This window comes from Oryctolagus cuniculus, chromosome 6 (assembly GCF_964237555.1).
Source record: "Oryctolagus cuniculus chromosome 6, mOryCun1.1, whole genome shotgun sequence".
Classification (NCBI taxonomy): Eukaryota; Metazoa; Chordata; class Mammalia; order Lagomorpha; family Leporidae; genus Oryctolagus; species Oryctolagus cuniculus.
In genome coordinates this window covers 39,923,832-39,943,734 of record NC_091437.1, presented here as the reverse complement: position 1 = coordinate 39,943,734, position 19,903 = coordinate 39,923,832, and the positions used below count along the sequence as shown (strand labels likewise).

Here is a 19,903-nt window from a genome sequence, read left to right as displayed (position 1 = left end):
CTAGTGTTCTGCAGCAGGGCAGTTCAGTCCTCTGGGAGCGTGACAAGGGACCTAGTGACAACTGTGGCTAGAGATGACTGCTCAGAGGAGTGGGTTCTTGAGCTGGTAACTGAAGGGTGAGCAGAAACGAATGGGTGAAGAGAGCATTGCATGTGGAGTGGCCATGGACAGTCTGTGAGTGTAGAGGGAAGCGTGATGTTCTGGTCAGAGGGCCAGGGTCCATGGAGGCAGGGAAGACGGGCTAAGACGACCCAGGGCTCAGCAACTCCGGACATGGGAGGCCTTGTATGTTCCTTTCAGTGTGCCTTCCAAATGTTCTCACTCTCCACGCTGTGAAAAAAGTTGAGGAGTTGTACATCAGGGGGACTAAATGGTGGAATTCAGTAACTTAGGAACATAGTTAAGAACAAAGACTAGGAGATCTTAGAGCAATCTAAAGATGTGTATCTTGGTCCTAAAAGCATTTATTCTGTTATTAACTTACCTGTGGTTTTAGTTACATTTCATCCTCTTTTTTTGCACTTCAGTTTTTTTCTTCAGAGATTAAACAAGATAATCCCATAATCTGTTTGCTTCCTGCTCTGATCCCCTGATTTCACAGTCCTATGGTTGGTTTGTTTGTGTTTGCTATTGTTGGTTGGTTGTTTTTAACTCAAGCAAGGGTATTTGGCTGTCAGGAAATTGCTCCCTTGCACTGCCTTCCAATCTGGGCTGGTCCTGAGGCTCTGCTTAGTTGCTGACTGCCTCACCAGGGTTCTTTGTGCATCAACAGGTGCATAGTAGTCCTGAGCTCTGCTTTCACACAACTGGTCCTTGCTGCTCTGCATCTGTGCCCTGCCTTGGACTCCAGAGCCTGAGTTTCTGATGCGTTTTCATTCTAATTATAACAACTCCCTTCTCACACAGTTATTTTTGCTATTGGAGGAAGGGAAATGGCAAAACCCAGGCCCATCTGGTAGATAGAGAGCCTGGAGTCCTGTTTCACACTGCTGTTTGCCTCAGCTCATTCTGGTCCTTCGTTGACACACATATATTCTCTCCAAGAAAGCAAACCCTCCTGCAGTTGGCAGTATTCCCCCAGAGACCCAAAAATGTGTGAGGGCCTTTCGCGGCCACTTTCCTGTCTGCTGTCTACAATACTCAGGCTGTGTGGTCTGGGTATTTCACAATCAGACACGGGTAAAAGAAGAGGCATTTAGAGAGATGATGCTGGAAATGTTAACATAACTCGTGCAGTGTCCAGGGCACTTCTGGAAGCATATGTGAAAGTAAATGGACTCAAACCTTCTACCATCTAGGAATCTGTGAGAATGGAGAGCTGATTATTTAATGAACAAAGAGAGAATATAGCTGTACTGCCCTAAACCAACGACCCCAAATAAAGAAGTGGGGTTACAGGGCAGCAAGAGCACTTTGGCTCTGTACTAGAGAATAAACCCCGGTTCTTTTGGCCTAAACCCCAATTCTGTTACTTGGAATTTTTGTGACTGAGGCACATTAAATTCTCTGGGTTCCGGCCGGCGCCACAGCTCACTAGGCTAATCCTCCACCTACCAGCGCCGGCACATCTGTGGCCCGGGAAGGCAGTGGAGGATGGCCCAAGTGCTTGGGCCCTGCACCCCATGGGAGACCAGGAGAAACACCTGGCTCCTGGCTTCGGATCAGTGCGGTGCGCCGGCCGCCGCGGCCATTAGAGGGTGAACCAACGGCAAAGGAAGACCTTTCTCTCTGTCTCTCTTTCTCACTATCCACTCTGCCTGTCAAAAAAAAAAATTCTCTGGGTTCCAATTTTCTAATCTTCTGCTGATATTAGTAAAATTATAGTGCAGAATAGGTGATGAAGTACATGAAAGTATTTAGCATGGTGTCATTTAATAAATATATTTGAATATAATTAACATTCAAACAATATTGATAATAAAATTATTATGCATTTAATATTTCATGTAATCTTTAGTTCATATTCTCTTCAATTTTACTGACTTTTTATTTTTGGAAAGACAAGTTCCTTGTTAAGAGAATTTTGTACAAGTGCTGGCTGTGTTCTGTTTATAACTGATTGTGATTGGAGTCTCTGCTGCTTAATCCCTGTCCAACATCAGAGGTCATCTGAAATTAACATTTTGAGCTTTGATTATTTACAGCCCTTGTTGCTACTCTGGAAGAACACTGTTTTTTTATTCTTACTACTTGTTGAACTCTTTATTTAGTGTAGAGTTATTCTTAATATTATAAATTAAACTGAAAGATTATTATAGAAAATTAAGAGGGGATAGGAGAATAAGATGGAATAAGGGTAGGCGCGGGGGCAGGAGAGAGGGTAGGGTGGTAAGTATCACTATGTTCTTAAAACTGTGTGTATGAAATACATGAAATTTGTATCCCATAAGTAAAATTTTAAAAATACAGTAATGGCAACATAAACACAAATCTTGCTTTGAGGTAGTCAGATGTTCCTGGTGAGTTCTCTAGCTGTCTGTGCAGCACAAGTTAACTTAGGCAGGACCATCTTGGTTTATGAGACCAGCTTGACAGAGAACACGTTAGACACATTCAAAGCAGATGACCAGTTGATGGAACTAGGTGGGATGGCTGAGCCATTCTGTGTGAGAGGACAAGGAAAACCTCTGGGTCACATTTTGTTGACACAGACTTCCCAGGGCTGGGTGCAGGAGCCCAAGCACTTGGGCCATCTTCTACTGCTTTCCCAGGCCACAGCAGAGAGCTGGACTGGAAGAGGAGCAGCCAGGACTAGAACCGGTACCCATAGGGGATGCTGGCACCGCAGGCAGAGGATTAACCTACTGTACCATGGCACTGGCCCTGAAAACTGGTGAAATTTAAAGAAGAAGTGATAGGTGTTGGCGGCTGACTGAACATGAAGGTTCAAGATTGGGAGAGGGAGATGAAGTAGGTATAAAGGAGCGTTAAGCTTCCACATTGGCCACCAGGTTGCTGGGTTGAACAGCTGGGTAGAAGAGGTGTCTTTTAATGTGACAGAAATTCTGGATAAGGAACAACATTTGAGACAGGGGTGGAGTGTGTAAAGATTTTAATATGGGATTTTTTGTTGTTGTTGTTGTTGTTGTTGTTGTTAGAAGTACCTGCAAAGCTTCCTAGTGTAAGTGCACAGTGCTAACTTGGATACTGGGGACAGTATTCTGGGGTGATCCAGAGACATAGCTTTTGGACTCATAAGAAGTAGAGGATATTTCAAGGGGTGGCAAAGAAGGTGATTTCATAAGCAAATGAGAAGGTGAGAGAAGGCCGAGAATGTAATTGTAAGTGTCATGACTGTATGAGATCATGATAAAAGCAAATTAAAAGAGCAGCCCAGACAGGAGAGAGAAAAATGAAAGAAGTGTTGTCACAGAAGGTTAGGGAAGAAATTCCTTTGACGATGGATGGCCAAGTAGGGACATTTTTTTTTTTTTAATTTTCCCCATTATTTTATTGACTGTTTCATTTGCTGTGTAAAGGCTTCGCTTCTAAGTTTGATATAATCCTGTTTCTTTTATTTCATGTGCCCTGGGGTTCTTCTCTAAGAACCATCACCTACACCAATGTCTTGGAGTGTTTCCTCTGGTCTCAGTGAAGAAGGATTTATTGAGCTGTCAGCAGTAGGTCATGTACTTTGGTTAGGGGGAAACCAGCTCAACTTCTTGATCTTAACCTTTACACCGTGGTCGAGGACAACTCAGAGTCCCACAGACTTAAAAGTCGTCTAACTGGATAGATTGGGCTGCATGTATATGCTTTAACTCTGACAGTGTTCACTTCCGTTAGAGATCAGTGTCTTCATGGCCCAACTCTGCATCATTTTCTTGTTGCCACGTTGATGCTCTAATAAGCAACCCCCTAGCCTAACTTGGCATCACTGATGAGTTTGGGATGTTTTCTTTAGCATCTAAATTATACCAACTACGGAGTTGTATCTGTGAAGAGAAGGGTTGTAGACATTTAATAATAAGAGATATGGGATGATGTGTGCTAGGAAAAACAAAACTGAACTGGAATTTGGCAGAATGAGTTGAAAGTTCTGACCTTGCTGTTGACTTGTTCTGTGGGGAGAATAATCTCTGGTGGCCTCAGTTTACCTACCTGTAAACATAGGAGGTGGGAATCAGAGGTTCCTGTCATCATTGGTATTTTGCGAGCTCTGAATGCTCTGAGTCAACTCAGAACAGAGTGATAGGAAGGCACTGAATGTACTTAAGGCTTATGTCTTTAATTCTTTTTTAAAAAGATTTTCATTTATTTGAAAGAGTTACAGAGAGAGGTAGAGAGAGAGAGAGAGAGGTGTCTTCCATCCACTGGTTCACTTCCCAGATGGCCGTAAGGCCCGAGTTGCACTGATCCGAAGCTAAGAGCCAGGAGCTTCTTCCAGGTCTCCCACATTGGTGCAAGGACCCAAGGACTCGGGCCATCTTCCACTGCTTTCCCAGGCCACACCAGAGAGCTGGATCAGAAGAGGAGCAGCCAGGACTAGAACTGGCGTCCACATGGGATGCTGGTGCTTCAGGTCAAGGCTTTAACCCACTGCGCCACAGTGCTGGTCCCATGTCTTTAATTGTTAACCATTAAATCTTGGCAGCATATCCATTTATGACATTCCAAATGTCTACTACTGAGAAAAATACTGATCTTTCTCCAAGACATGTTAGTCTGAAAAAAATGACTATATTCCAGGGTAAAGGAGTTGATTAATAGTAATTATTCTGCTCTTACCTGGCCATATATTTATATTGTGTTCTTGTTTCTTGCTTTCTTTTTTTCAAATAAACAAAGAGACAAATATACCTAGTATATACTGATCATTTTTTAATTTTCTCATTGGCATGTTGCTGTTTGAACATGCAATCCCCTTGATACTAGTAAAATTAAGACATTGATTCTCTTAAAATAGATTGCAGCCTAGTGAGAAAGAGTTTATCCAATAATTGTAACACATAATAAGCTTTCTGGCAGATGCATAAACTTCAGTGCTGTAGGAAACAACATCAGTTAATCATTTCTTTATTTTTCACCAATTCGCTCATCCATTCCACAAATATTTAAGTGTATATCCTATACCAGATCTTGCTATAGGTAGCAAAATAGATACACTCTCTGCCTTAATGGAGTTGCCACTCAGGAAGAGGGAGAGAAAAAATTAATACAAAGGAATATAAAGACTTTCAGATAGTGAATAAAATAAAATGTATAAATTTAAAGTAGGGACCACAGATTGGTTGTGAGAGTTGTTAATTTCTATGGGATGATCAGGAAAAATTTTATTATTAAGGGAATATTTGAAGAGAGGCAGTGTTAGAAGGTCTAGGAGAAAAAAATAGTCAGGAATATGGACCTTCCTTAGGAGTATGCTTGACCTCTTTGAGGTACAGTAGAGGGACTCCTGTGGGTACAACAAAGGACAACTGGGAAATTGCCATCTGCGTTGATTGACATGGGGGGGGGGGTTGTAAGAATGATGCTTGTGCTGGGGGAAGAGGGCCAAGGTATTTGAGAGACTTATTATATTATATTTCATCTATAGATGACACAGTCAGGTGAGATTGAAGCTCAGGTGATAGGCACAGCTGTAGATACAAACGTGTGCTATAAGTAAACACATTCAATTAATAGTGAAAACAGCATGATTGGGAGGAATCTCCCCAATAATGACTACTTTTTTTGAAAATCTTTATTAAAATACAGTATACATATCCAGAAATTAATTTAATTTTACAGATCAATGATTTTCTTTGTCATGTGTTCACACTCATAACCAACACCCAAGTTAACAACAAAGCATTACTATTACCTGAAGAGTCCTCACTATTCTCTCTTTCTCTATTTTTCTTTAATGAATGCAATAAGGGAATATTGTCATTTATATAGCATGACTCAGTGAAGCTGTTTATAACAATATACCAAAAGATCTGACATCCGCACAATTTTCTTCTCTATATATTAACTACTACAGATTAGAGAAAATGTGACATGTTTCCTCTTGGGGCTACATTATTTCACTTATCACAGTGATCTCTAGTTCTACCTATTTGGTTGAATAGCCAGGGTTTCATTCTTTTTATGTATAATATTCCATCATGTACATAGACATTTTTTAATCCAGTCATCAGCTAACGTTTAGATTAATTCCATATTTTATTTATTAAGGATGGAGCTGCAATAAATGTGGAAGTACAGGTAATTCTTTCATATGCTGATTTCATTTCCTTTGAGTATTTTCCCAAATATGGGATAGCTAGGTTATATGGAAGATGTATTATTTTTCTGAGGGATCTCCACACTGTCTTCCTTAATGATTGTTCCACATTCCCACCAACAGTGTACTAGGGTACCTTTTTCTATATAAACCTCACAAGCATTTGTTATTTTTTGAGTTTTAAATAATAGCCATTCTGCTTGGGTTGAGGTGATACCTCACTGTGGTTTGTATTTTCATTTTCCTGATGACTAGTGATCCTGAATATTTTTTCATGTATTTGTTGAACATTTGAATTTCCTTCTTTGAGAAACACCTGTTTAAGTCTTGTGTCCATTTCTTCTTCTTTTTTTTTTTTTCTTTTTTGATGGGCAGAGTTAGACAGTGAGAGAGACAGAGAAAGGTCTTCCTTTTTTCCATTGGTTCACCCTGCAAGTGGTCGCTATGGCTGGTGTGTTGCTGCTGGCACGCTGCGCCGATCCGAAGCCAGAAGCCAGAAGCCAGAAGCCAGGTGCTTCCTCCTGGTCTCCCATGGGGTGCAGGGCCCAAGCACTCGGGCCATCCTCCCCTGCCTTCCCGGGCCACAGCAGAGAGCTGGACTGGAAGAGGAGCAACCGGGACAGAATCTGGTGGCCCAACTGGGACTAGAACCCCGGGTAGCTGGCGCCGCAGGCAGAGGATTAGCCTAGTAAGCCATGGCGCCGGCCCTTTTGCCCATTTCTTAACTAGATTGTTTGCTTTGTTGTTGAGTTTCTTGAACTCCTTATATATTAATAGATAGTAACCCTTTATTGGATGCATGGTTTACAAATATTTTCTCCCATCTTCTTGGTTGCCTTTTCATCTTGTTGAACATTTCCTTTGCTGTGCAGAAACTTCTCAGCTAGATATAAACCCATTCACCCATTTTAGCTTTTATTGTCCGTGCTTCTGGGGACTTAGCCAAGAAGTCTTTGCCTAGGCGAATATCTTGGAGCATTTCCCTTGTTATCTCTAATAATTTGATGGTTTCAGGCCTTAGTTTTAGATCCTTAATCCATTGTGAGTTGAGTTTTGTATAGAGTGTAAAGTAAGGGTCTTACTTACAACTTAGGTATACAGAGATCCACTTTTCCAGATGTACCTTGTTGAAGAGACTGTCTTTTCTCCAGGGAGTGATTTGAGCTCATTTGCCAAAGATTAGTTGGTTTTAGATGACTGGATTATTTTCTGATGTCTATTCTGTTGCATTGATCTACATGTCTATTTGCTGTGACAGCGCCAGGATGTTTTAACAACCATATAGTATGTCTTGTTATCTGGTATTGTGATACCTCTTGCTTTGTTTTTATTGTTTAAGATTACTTTGGCTATTTCAGGTCTTTTGTGGAAACACAAAAGGCAATGACTCTTAATACATATGTGGGTGAAGCAAAAATAATCAGCAAAAAAAAAAAAAAAAAAAAAAAAACCTGAAATAGTTTTTCTAGGAGAAAACTAGAGTGGTGACCTAGAATTCAAGTGAAGAAAGCTCAAGTGTTTAAAGAAGAAGGGTGGAGGCTGGCATTGTGATGCAGCAGGTTCAATCATGCTTGAGACATCAGCATCCCCTAGAAGAATGCTTTTTGGAGTCCCAGCTATCTGCTTCTCATCCAGCTTCTTGGTAATATGCCTCAGGAGGCAGCAGAATATGGTTCCAGTGCTTGGGCCCCTTGCCACCCATTTGGGAGACTGGGATGGAATTTGGGACCCCTGGCTTTGACCTGGCCCAAACCTGGCTATTGGGGCCACTGGGAGAGTAGACCATCAGGTAGAAGATGAGTCAATTTCTCTCTCTCCATTTCCTCCCCATACCTCCCCATTGTTTTGCCTTTCAAATAAATAAAAAGAGAACTGGGATTATTCCTCTTGTTATATGGATCTTGTTCCTAAATTGATTCACTCATTTAATCCAAAGAAAACTGTACTTGGACACCAAAAATGATGCAAATGAAGATGCTGATCACTAGCTTTTAGTATGAGTGTCATGCACTGAACTAAGAGGTTTAAATGCATTTTAGCAACTATATAAGAGCACAGATTTTTGGAATCATTATTTGTCAGCAGAAAAAAATGAGATGAAAAAACGAAATAATTTTCTCAAGTTTAGTACAATATTTGATAAATTCAAATGACAGATCCAATTCACTTATTTATTTCCTTATTTTTCTTTTTCATTTTTACAAAAGGAATAAATATGAATAGTGGAAAAATACAGAGCTAAAATAAGAAAACAAAGTACAATATCTATACCATGGAGAGGCTACTCTCCTTTTATTATGTGTTTCAAAATCTTAGAGAAAGAGAATTTCCTGCTGCTTCAGAAACACTGACTCTGCTGATAAACATTGTCTTCAAGCTCTTTGGCTCACTGCTTTAGTTCTAGCCTTTTTCAGCCTTTTAAACAGGGGATCACCCTTGGAAACAAAAATCCTATACACATAGATCTTACCAAATGAACTTCTCTAGAAGTTGAGTTCGCTTTAACTTCTGCCTGCTCTTATTTGCATGAATGCCTTCTAACATTCTTCACATTTTGTCCAGTGATTATAATTGTTATTTGCAGGAGAGCCAAACAAGACACATTCTTCTATTCTTCTTGGCACCAAAATTCCCTCATATTATTGTAAATTACATTTTGTCTTATGTGTGAGAGTGAACAACTGTTTCACATAGGATCGTTGCCATTATTTTGTGTGGAATTTCTGTTCATGCCCTTTGCCCAGTTTTCTTTAAACGTTTCATTTGATAGAGAAAGAGGGATAGATAAGAGTTCCCACCCACTGGCTCACTCCCTAAATGCCCACATTGGTCAGGACTAGACCAGGGCCAAAGCTAAGAATGCAATCTAAGGTTTCCCACGTGGGTGGCAGGAACCCAACTACTTGAGACATCACCAGCTACCTCCTACAGTATTCATTTCTGGGAAGCTGTAACAGACAACCAGAGCCAGCAATCACAGCCAGGCACTCAGATATGAAATGTGGATGCCTTAATTAGTAAGCCAAGTACCAGTTGCTGCCTAATTTTTGATTTGTGTCTGTTTTCTTGACCCTGTTTTCTGATTGTTCCTTATGTATCAGGAAGGCTACATTTTGGTCTATGATTTTAGTTGGAGATATATCCTATCTTTTATAGTTCATTTATTAACATTTTTATTGTGACAAAGTTTTTAAAAATTATCAGAGCTTCTAAATCTTGCACCTGTAGGGTTATCTATTTTAGATTTTTATTACAAAGGTGTTCCTGATTTTGATGTCAGGTCATTTGAGTGTTCTCGACCTATTTAATAGACTCCTTTATTTTCACACTTGCGTGCATGCACGTAAACACAAAACTCTGCCTTGTGTTGTGATCACCAAGCTATTTGGAGTTTATCTTAATGTATTATGTAAAATAAGGATACAACTGTGCTTTTCTTCCAAAAGGTGTTGTTTTCCTGAGAATCATTTAAGATTAAACCTTGAATTGAGCTGCCACAATTCACAATAGGTAACATATGGAATCAACCTGGATATCCATCAACTGATGATTGAATAAAGAAAATATACACACACACATACACATACACACACATTCACACAGGAATATAATGCAACCATAAAAAAGAATAAAATCCTAACATTTGCAACATAATGGATTCAACTGGAGATCATTATGCTAAGTGAAATAAGTCAGACTCAAAAAGAAAAATACATTTTGTCATATTTGAGGTAGTCAGTGTACATAGAGAGGATAAAAATGGTGTGGATGTCAGGTCATTTGGCATATCGATATAAATATTGCTTCAGCAAATAATACCATGTATGACTATACTCTTGTTTCACATGTTATGAATGGGACAGTGAGGATTCTTGGGGTACTAGTAATGCTATAGTGTTAATTTTGATGTTGGTTATGAGTGTGATCAGATGACAAGAAACTCATTGATCTGTATACTTACTGCCTTTCTTGGCATGTTTACTGTATTTTAATAAAATGCTCAAAAAGTAAATTTTAATAGTAGTGTTCTTTTAAGAAAAAGATGGTACATTTAGCCTACTCAACAGAAATGGCCACTTTGGGGCCAGCACTGTGACATAGTGGGTAAAGCCGCTGCCTGCACTGCCGGCATCTCATATGGGCGTTTCAAGTTCTGGCTGCTCCACTTCTGACCCAGCTCTCTGCTGTGGCCTGGGAAAGCAGTGGAGAATGGCCCAAGTCCTTGGGCCCATGTACCAATGTGGGAGACCGGGAGGAAGCTACTGGCTCCTGGCTTTGGATTGGCCCAGCTGTGGCTGTTGTGACCGATTGGGGGAATGAACCAGCAGATGGAAGAACTCTCTCTCTCTCTACCTCTCTCCCTCTCCTCTACCTCTCTCGACCTCTCTCTATCTCTCCTTATCTCTGTGTAACTCTGACTGTCAAATAAATAAAATAAATAAGAAATGGCCACTCTATCATATATAAAAATTTCCCATGCTCAGGGAGGAAATTTGGATTTCATACACTTTTCTATGGGTGTTTCTGCTTTTTCATGTGCTAATGTAATTTGAGTTACTGAGTTTTTAGAATGGGCTTTAAAATCGTTTATAAAATATTTATTGATTTGAAAGGTAGAGCTATAGAGCAAGGGAAAAGAGAGGGAGGGAAGAAAGGAGAGAGTGAGGGAGGATAGGAGGGAGATAGAGAGAATCTTTTTTTTTCAACTTTTATTTAATAAATATAAATTTCAAAAGTACAACTTTTGGATTATAGTGGCTTTTCCCCCCATAACCTCTCTCCCACTGGCAACCATCCCATCTGCCACTCTCTCCCATCCCATTCTTCATCTAGATTCATTTTCAATTATCTTTATATACATAAGATCAATTTAGTATATGCTAAGTAAGTATTTCAACAGACTGCACCCACACAAAGTATAGAGTACTGTTTGAGTAGTAGTTAGAGCGTTAATTCACATAGTACAACACATTACGGACAGAGATCCTACATGGAGAGTAGGTGCACAGTGACTCCCGTTGTTGATTTAACAATTGACACTCTGATTTATGATGTCAGTAATCACCAGAGGCTCTTGACATAGGCTGCCAAGGCTATGGTAGCCTCTTGAGTTCACCAACTCTGAATATGGCCTTGTCTAAATAAGATCAAAGTGGAAGTTTGCTCCTCCCTTCAGGGAAAGGTACCTCCTTCTTTGGCCCATTCTTTCTGCTGTGATCTCACAGAGATCTTTCATTTAGGTCATTTTTCTTGCCACAGTGTCTTGGCTTTCCAAGCCTGTGAAACTCTCATGGGCTTTTTAGCCAGATCTGAATGCCTTAAGGGCTGAATCTGAGGCCAGAGTGCTGTTTAGGACATCTGCCATTCTATGAGTCTGCTGTATATCCTGCTTCCCAGGTTGGATTGTTCTCTCATTTTTAATTCTATCAGTTAGTAATAACAGACACTAGTCTTGTTTATGTGATCCCTTTGACACTTAACCTATCATTATGATCAATTATGAACGTGAACAGATTACTTTGACTAGTAAGATGGCATTGATACATGCCACCTTGATCGGATTGAATTGGAATCCTCAGGCACGTTTCTAACTCTACCATTAGGTGTAAGTCTGAGTGAGCATGTGCCGAACTGTACATCTCCTCCGTCTCTTATGCCCACTCTTATATTTAAAAGAGATCACTTTTCAGTTAAATTTAAACACCTAAGAATAATTGTGTGTTAATTACAGAGATCAACTAATGGTATTAAGTAGAATAAAAAAAATACTAAAGGAATAAAATAGTAAGTTGTTTCTTGACAATCAGGACAAGGACTGCTCAAGTCATTGTTTCTCATAATGTCCATTTCACTTCAACAGGTTTCCTTTTTGGTGCTCGGTTAGTTGTCACTGATCAGGGAGAACATATGATATTTGCCCCTTTGGGACTGGCTTATTTCACTCAGCATGATGTGTTCCAGATTCCTCCATTCTGTTGCAAATGACCGGACTTCATTGTTTTTTACTGCTGTATAGTATTCTATAGAGTACATACGGTATAATTTCTTTATCCAGTCTATTGTTGATAGGCATTTAGGTTGATTCCGGGTTTTAGCTATTGTGAATTGAGCTGCAATAAACACTGAGGTGCAGACAGCTTTTTTGTTTGCCAATTTAATTTCCTTTGGGTAAATTCCAAGGAGTGGGATGGCTGGGTCATGTGGTAAGGCTATATTCAGGTTTCTGAGGAATCTCCAGACTGACTTCCATAGTGGCTTGACCAGTTTGCATTCCCACCAACAGTGGGTTAGTGTCCCTTTTTCCCCACATCCTCGCCAGCATCTGTTGTTGGTAGATTTCTGTATGTGAGCCATTCTAACCAGGGTTAGGTGAAACCTCATTGTGGTTTTGATTTGCATTTCCCTGATGGCTTGATCCTGAACATGTTTTCATGTGTCTGTTGGCCATTTGGATTTCCTCTTTTGAAAAATGTCTGTTGAGGTCCTTGGCCCATCTCTCAAGTGGCTTGTTTGTTTTGTTGTTGTGGAGTTTCTTGATCTCTTTGTAGATTCTGGTTATTAATCCTTTATCGGTTGCAAAGTTTGCAAATATTTTTCCCATTCTTTTGGTTGTCTCTTCACTTTCCTGACTGTTTCTTTTGCAGTAGAGAAACTTCTCAATTTGATGCAATTCCAGTTGTTAATTCTGGCTTTGATTGCCTGTGCCTCTGGGGTCTTTTCCAAGAAGTCTTTGCCGGTGCCTGTATCTTTCAGGGTTTCTCTGATGCTCTCCAATAATTTGATGGTGTCGTGTCATAGATTGAGATCTTTAAGCTATGTTGAGTGGGTTTTTGTGTAAGGTGTAAGGTAAGGCCTTGCTTCCTGCTTCTACACGTAGAAATCCAGTTTTCCCAGCACCATTTATTGAATAGACTGTCCTTGCTTCAGGAATTGGTTTTAGATGCTTGATCAACTATACTTCGGTTGTAAATGTTCAGATTGATTTCTGGTGTTTCTATTCTGTTCCATAGGTCTATCCATCTGTTTCTGTACCAGTACCATGCTGTTTGGATTACAACTGCCCTGTAGTATGTCCTGAAATCTGGTATTGTGATGGCTCAGCTTTGTTTTTGTTGTACAAGATTGCTTTAGCTATTCGAGGTCTCCTGTGCCTCCATATGAATTTCAGCATCATTTTTTCCAGAAGAATGTCTTTGGTATTTTGATTGGTATTGCATTGAATCTATAATTTGCTTTTGGGATAACGGACATTTTGATGATATTAAATCTTGCAATCCATGAGCATGTAAGATTTTTCCATTTTTTGATATCCTCTTCTATTTCTTTCTTTAAGGTTTTGTAATTCTAATTGTAGAGATCTTTGACTTCCTTTGTTAAGTTTATTCCAAGGTATTTGATTAACTGCATACAGAAGAAAAAAACATATGATTACCTCAGTAGATGCAGAGAAAGCATTTGATAAAATACAACACCATTTCATAATGAAAACTCTAAGCAAACTGGGTATAGAAGGAACATTCCTCAATACAATCAAAGCAATTTATGAAAAACCCACAGTCAGCATCCTATTGAATGGGGAAAAGTTGGAAGCCTTTCCCCTGAGATCTGGTACCAGACAGGGATGCCCATTCTCACCATTGCTATTCAATATTGTACTGGAAATTTTAGCCAGAGCCATTAGGCCAGAAAAAGAAATTAAAGGGATACAAATTGGGAAGGAAGAGTCAAACTATCCCTCTTTGCAGATGATATGATTCTTTATTTAGGGGATCCAAAGAACCTACCAAGAGACTATTGGAACTCATAGAAGAGCTTGGCAAAGTAGCAGGATATAAAATCAATGCACAAAAATGAACAACCTTTGTATTCACAGGAAATGCCACGGCTGAGAAAGAACTTCTAAGATCAATCCCATTCACAGTAGCTACAAAAACAATAAAAAACCTTGGGATAAATATTCTTTTTTTATAATTTTTTTTGTTTGACAGGTAGAGTTATCGACAGTGAGAGAGAGAGACAGAGAGAAGGGTCTTCCTTCCAATGGTTCACTCCCCAAATGGCCACAACGGCCTGCACTGCGCTGATCCGAAGCCAGGAGCCAGGTGCTTCCTTCTGGTCTCCCATGCGGGCGTGGGGCCCAAGCCCTTGGGCCATCCTCCACTGCCCTCCCGGGCCACAGCAGAGAGCTGGACTGGAAGAGGAGCAACCGGAACTAGATGCCGGGGTGCCGGCACCGCAAGCAGGGGATTAGCCAAGTGAGCAACGGCACCCACCGGGGTAGATAATCTTTTATGTGCTGGTTGACTCCATAAATAGCTGCAACAGCCAGGCTTGTGCCAGGCTGAAGCCAGGAGCTTAAAATTCCATCTGATTCTCCCATGTGGGTGCTGCAAGGCCCTGAGTACTTGGACTATCCTCCCCTACTTTTCCCAAGCCATTCGCAGGGAACTGAATTGAAAGTGGATCAGCTGGGACACGAACCAGCACTCATATGGGATGCTGGTGTTGCAGATGGCGGCTTAACCTGCTATACCACAATGTTTTCCTTGGTTTTAATCTCTTGTGTAATCAGTTCTTCCTTGTTGTTCTTCTTTTTCACAGGCTTCCTGGCCATTGTCGCTGTTATACTGAGTGTTAATTTGCCACCAAATTATCTGCTTTCATCTGCTGTCTTGGACTGGTAGGTACTGTATCTATTCATGTGTTGTTGTTATTATTGTTATTGTCACCACTGTGGAGATACTGTATGCTGATCTCTAAGAGAAAAGTGTCAAGTGCAAAATGATCACTGAGTTTAGATTGTAACCCTGTATTATATATAACATATATATCAATATATCATTTACATACAATATATTGATATATTATTATATACATTATTATAATATAACCTTGTGATATATATATAATATGTACTATATTATATATATGTAGAAATTCCATGGGTGATTCTGAAGAGTCAACTCATTTGAGAACCTTCAGCCTCTAAGTGAAAGTCAGAAAATGGGACCTATTCTAGCTGACCAGAGTGGCATGTATTATTTGTAAATAATACGTCTTCTATATTGTTAAAAATTACCTTCTAAATGTAACATCATTTATGTTGCCTGTTTTGGATAAATGTTTTTGTGTAATATAAATTTTAGATTCCTCTAACTTCTCATGTGGGATTAATCACAACTTTTGAACTTCTTCTGGAACTTAAAGCTATAAGAAATTATGTATTCTTGTGCTCTACACAGCTGAGTAGTTCTGCTTGTCCTTAAATTAAGTTTCTCCCAATGGAAATGCAAATTAATTTCTTTCATCTTTTCAGTTTTCCTGCTCCTCCCTGACAGTGTCTTATTGTGTGTTTTTGAGTATCTATATCTAACAACTTGGTTTCACTTGTGAACTTTACTTCCATGTCACTGTTACTATAAATATAAGTGGGAAATGGATTTAGGACTAGACTAGGAGTTGTGAGAACAACTAGTGTTTAATAATGGCTTTGGTAATGAATGGTAATAAAAATTGGCAAAGTGGATGTCTTTCCCTTATTCCTGTGTTTCTCAGTAGAAAAAGGAGATTGGATGGAATGATATATGGTTTTCATACTCCTTAGAGACCTCATTAAATAGGAACCAGGTGCTCAGTGAGGTTGTTTTGGCCATTTATGATCTATCCCGCTGTATTTTATCCAGCCTGACCTAGCTTGTCTTTAGTATCTTGGATATTTTCATTGAAAATGTTCCATTATTTAAAAAAGCATTAATATCCATGAATTACAATGACAATGATATTAATTTTATATTGAATACCCCATGTTCTTGAGTCTGCTCATCTTTTATCTCTGTTATCTCTTAATTTCCACATATCCTTTAAAAATAGTGAATGACTATTATTCTGACTTTGTACTAAAAAAAAAAAACTGAGCCTCAGGGAATTTAAGAAATTTTCCTAAAACCACTCAGTTAACACATGATAACGCTGACCTAGAAAACTCAAGAACTGCACACAGTTCCACATTGTCTTCTAGGATGGAAATTGCTATCAAGGGGCCAATGCTGCAGCATAGTGGTTTAAGCCTCCACTTGTAGTGCTGGCATCCCATGTGGGTGCTGGTTTGAGTCACAGCAGCACCACTTGCTACCCAGCTCCCTAGAAATGACTTGAGAAGGCAGTGGAGGATGGCCCAAGTGCTTGAGCCCCTGCACCCAGTTGGGAAACCTGGAAGAGGCTTCTGGCTGCTAGCTCATGGATTTAGATTGGCCCAGCTCTGGCTGTTGCAGCCATTTGGAAATTGAACCAACAGATGGAAGATCTTTCTCTGTCTCTCTCTATGTCTATAACTCTACCTCTCAAATAAATAAATCCTGAAAAGAAAAAAGAAATAGGTATCAAATGGCTGGACATGATAATTGTATCTAAACTAAGTGTAAGAAGAAGCCATAGAGTCAAGTATTTGCCAATAATGAAATGGTACTTTTGTGGTAGGTATCTGTGGGGAAATTAGGCACAGGAGGCAATTCAAAGATGGTGGCTGAAGGGAAATTAGGCACACGTGGCAATTCAAAGATGGCGCCCAAAGGAAGTAAGGTGGGCGGTGTCCAAAGTCATTTACCACCAAAGCTGATTGGCCATGCAGCATCAGGGGAGGTGACAACTGATGATGAGTGTACAGACATATGGCTGGTCCTGTAAAAAGTCACCCCGTAAAATGACCTTTTAAGTAATCGGTTGGTCCTTAAGCCCTGCCCCAGTAATCATGTGGTCTTGTGCTTTAAAAGGCTTTGCCATGTGCCAATAAACGGAGCTCTTGCTTGCTTGACTTGACTCCCCGCTGCGTCTGATTGTCTCTGGGATCAGGAGGCTGGGGACCAGGTGAGCGGCGCACTTACCTTTCTTCGGACCCAGTCCATCCTTGTTCGGGTGGACTAAGACCCAGCAGGTATCCAGGGTTCCCTTCGCCCATTTCCCATCTGTTTTCAATGGTTCATGACCGTGGTCTGGGTATAGCTCCACCCACAGAACATCTAAAACTGATACTACATTATGGTTAAGAACACTTATAGCTGCGTCCATGGCCTAGGTAGGAGAACGTTAAGAGTAGAGGAGGAATGCAAGCTTGAGGGATAAAAAGTAATTTATAGGCTTTTACATATGAATATTGATTGCTTTTGGGAAAAAAAAAGGCAAGTCATTTTTCACCTTGGAAACTAGGTTTATGAAGATGGCAGATTTCCACCCCAGAGTGAATTTTGATGCCTTTTCTGTTTTTGCAACTTCCCTTTGCCAGTGTCACAAGAGAAAGCTGCCTTTGTTGGCAGGAAGGAAGAAATTAAATTATGAACTGAAAATCAGAGAATAGTGAACACAATGTGTGCTCACACATGCACATGCCTTTGTCTTGGGATAGCAGTAATTACTAGTTCCCTGCACCTCTTATTCTTTCTACCCTAAGCTGTCAAACTTCTTACCTGCCTTTAAGAAAATCAACAATGGCTAATGTTCCTGATTTTTTTTTTTTTAATGAAAAAGCTCCAGTTTAAGAAAGGAACTGAGAAATGCCCAGGCACTTCATGTGCAGTCACTTGGCTTTCAGCTTAAAGCTACGTTTCCCCCCTCCTTCATTAGACAATGTGAGAGCATGGCTTGACCTTCAGTACGTGAATAAGAGCTTCCTTTGCTCTTGACTGATTTTTACAACCAAACCACTATTCTACAGTTTCTGAACTTCTCAGAAGGAGAGGGTACCCTTGGGTGACATTATAACCTCTCTTCTGTTTCTTTTTTTTTTAATTTATTTTTTAAGGAATACAAGTTTCACAAGTAAAGCTGTAGGAATATAGTTATTCTTCCTACCATACTCGCCCTCCCACCCACACTCCCTCCTCTTCTCCTGCTCCCTCTCCCCTGGCCAGTTCCATTCTCCATTAAGATTCATTTTCAAGTAACTTTCTACACAGAAGACCAACACTATGCTAAGTAAAGATTTAAACAATTTGCACACACACAAACACATATAAACAAACTGTTTGATAACTAGTTTTACAGTTAATTCTCATCTCATTGAGGACAGAGGTCCTGCATGGGGAGTTAGTGTACAGTGACTCCTGTTAATTGAACAGTTGACACTCTTACGTATGATGTCAGTGAACACCCAAGGCTCTAACATGAGCTGCTTCTGGTTCCTATGCATAGCCTGTGGTGTCTGAGCCTCTTAGGTAAGTCTCTGAGGCCTCCGTCCTCCATAAAGCACCACAATCCTCAAAAACATGTAGAGGCTAAAAGCATAGTTGGACAGCATTCTGCTTCATCTCGCCTCTAGTCTCCTAGGCGTAAGGCATGGGATTTAGAGTCATATAAAATTTCTTCAAATCTGAAGAAGTTAACCTTCACTTTTAGTTGTATGGCATGGTGTTGGGAAAATTGTTTCAGTTATTGCTCATAACTGCTTAGTGGATAGAAAATTCATATGGCATGAAGTTCACCTTTTGCAAGTGTACATTTCAGTGGTTTCAAAATGCTCAGTGATGTGTGTCCACCATCACTCTGTATTTCCTGAGCATTTCCATAACCTCAAAACAAAGAACCTCTGTTCATTAGTGTGACTGTTTGCCTTCTTCCTTTTCCACCTTTAGAAACTACTCATCCATGGATTTGCTTATTTAGACATTTGAGGTAAATGTAATAGTGAAATAGGTGGCTTCTTATGTCTGGATTATTTCATTGTATACTATTTCCAAGTTTTTCCCATTTTATAACATGTATTACTGCTATTATTTGTCCAGGAGAATAGTATTTGATTGTACAGACATATTTTTATTTGCCCATTAGTGGACATTTGGATTGTTTGCAATCTTATATATAATGCTGGTATAAACAAATTTGAGCATAATTTTTTGTGTGGCTACATTTTCAGTCCTCTTGGATATAACTGGGAGTTGAATTGCTAGGTCCGTTGGTAGCTCTGTGTATGAATTTTTTGAAGTAGCAAAATTTTTTAAAAAGTTGTTCCCCTAGGGCCTGTGTCGTGGTACAGTGTGTTAAGCCACTGCCTGGGACACTGGCATCACATATGAGCACTAGTTCAGGTCCTGGCTCCTCCACTTCTGAACAGGCTCCCTGCTAATGAGCTTGGAAAGGTAGCAGATGATGGTCCAAGTGCTTGGGCCTTGCCACCCACATGGTCAATATGGACAGAGGTCCAGCCTCCTGACTTTGGCTTGATCAAACCCTGAACATTGTAGTCATTTGGGGAGTGAACCAATGGATAAAAAAATCATTCTCTCTTTCTCTGTATCTCTGCTTTTCAAGTAAACTTTTTTTTTTTTAAAGTACAACACTTTAGATTCTCACCAGTAAAGTCTAAGGTTTCCCATTCTTCAAATCCTCATCAACCACTTGTTATTTTCTCATTTCCTAGTTGCTATAAAGTAGTATCTCACAGTTTTGATTTGCATTTCCCTAGTAACTTATCTTATTAAACATCATTTTTATTCATTTTTAAAATTTTCATTTTATATTTTATCTGGAAGGGTGAGAGGTAGAAGAAGACTCAGGCTTCCATATAGTAGCTCATTCTCCAAATGCCCTCAACAGCCAGGACTGGGAAGGCCAAATGCAAGAGCCTGAAACTCTATCTATGATGATTCATAGTTTCATTGTAAAAGCTTGTATTTGTTAAATTTATTTTCTAGATGCTACTATACA

General features: G+C 39.9%; 1 long non-coding RNA gene across 1 annotated transcript in view; it reads left to right on the top strand.

Annotated features, from left to right (window-relative positions):
- The window catches only part of LOC127490701 (uncharacterized), a 149,843-nt gene that overhangs the window by 45,993 nt on the left and 83,947 nt on the right, over window positions 1–19,903 (top strand). Inside the window, exon 2 of the long non-coding RNA XR_007919004.2 lies at window positions 14,810–14,888. This is a non-coding gene — a long non-coding RNA (uncharacterized lncRNA). The remainder of the gene's footprint in view (window positions 1–14,809; window positions 14,889–19,903) is intronic.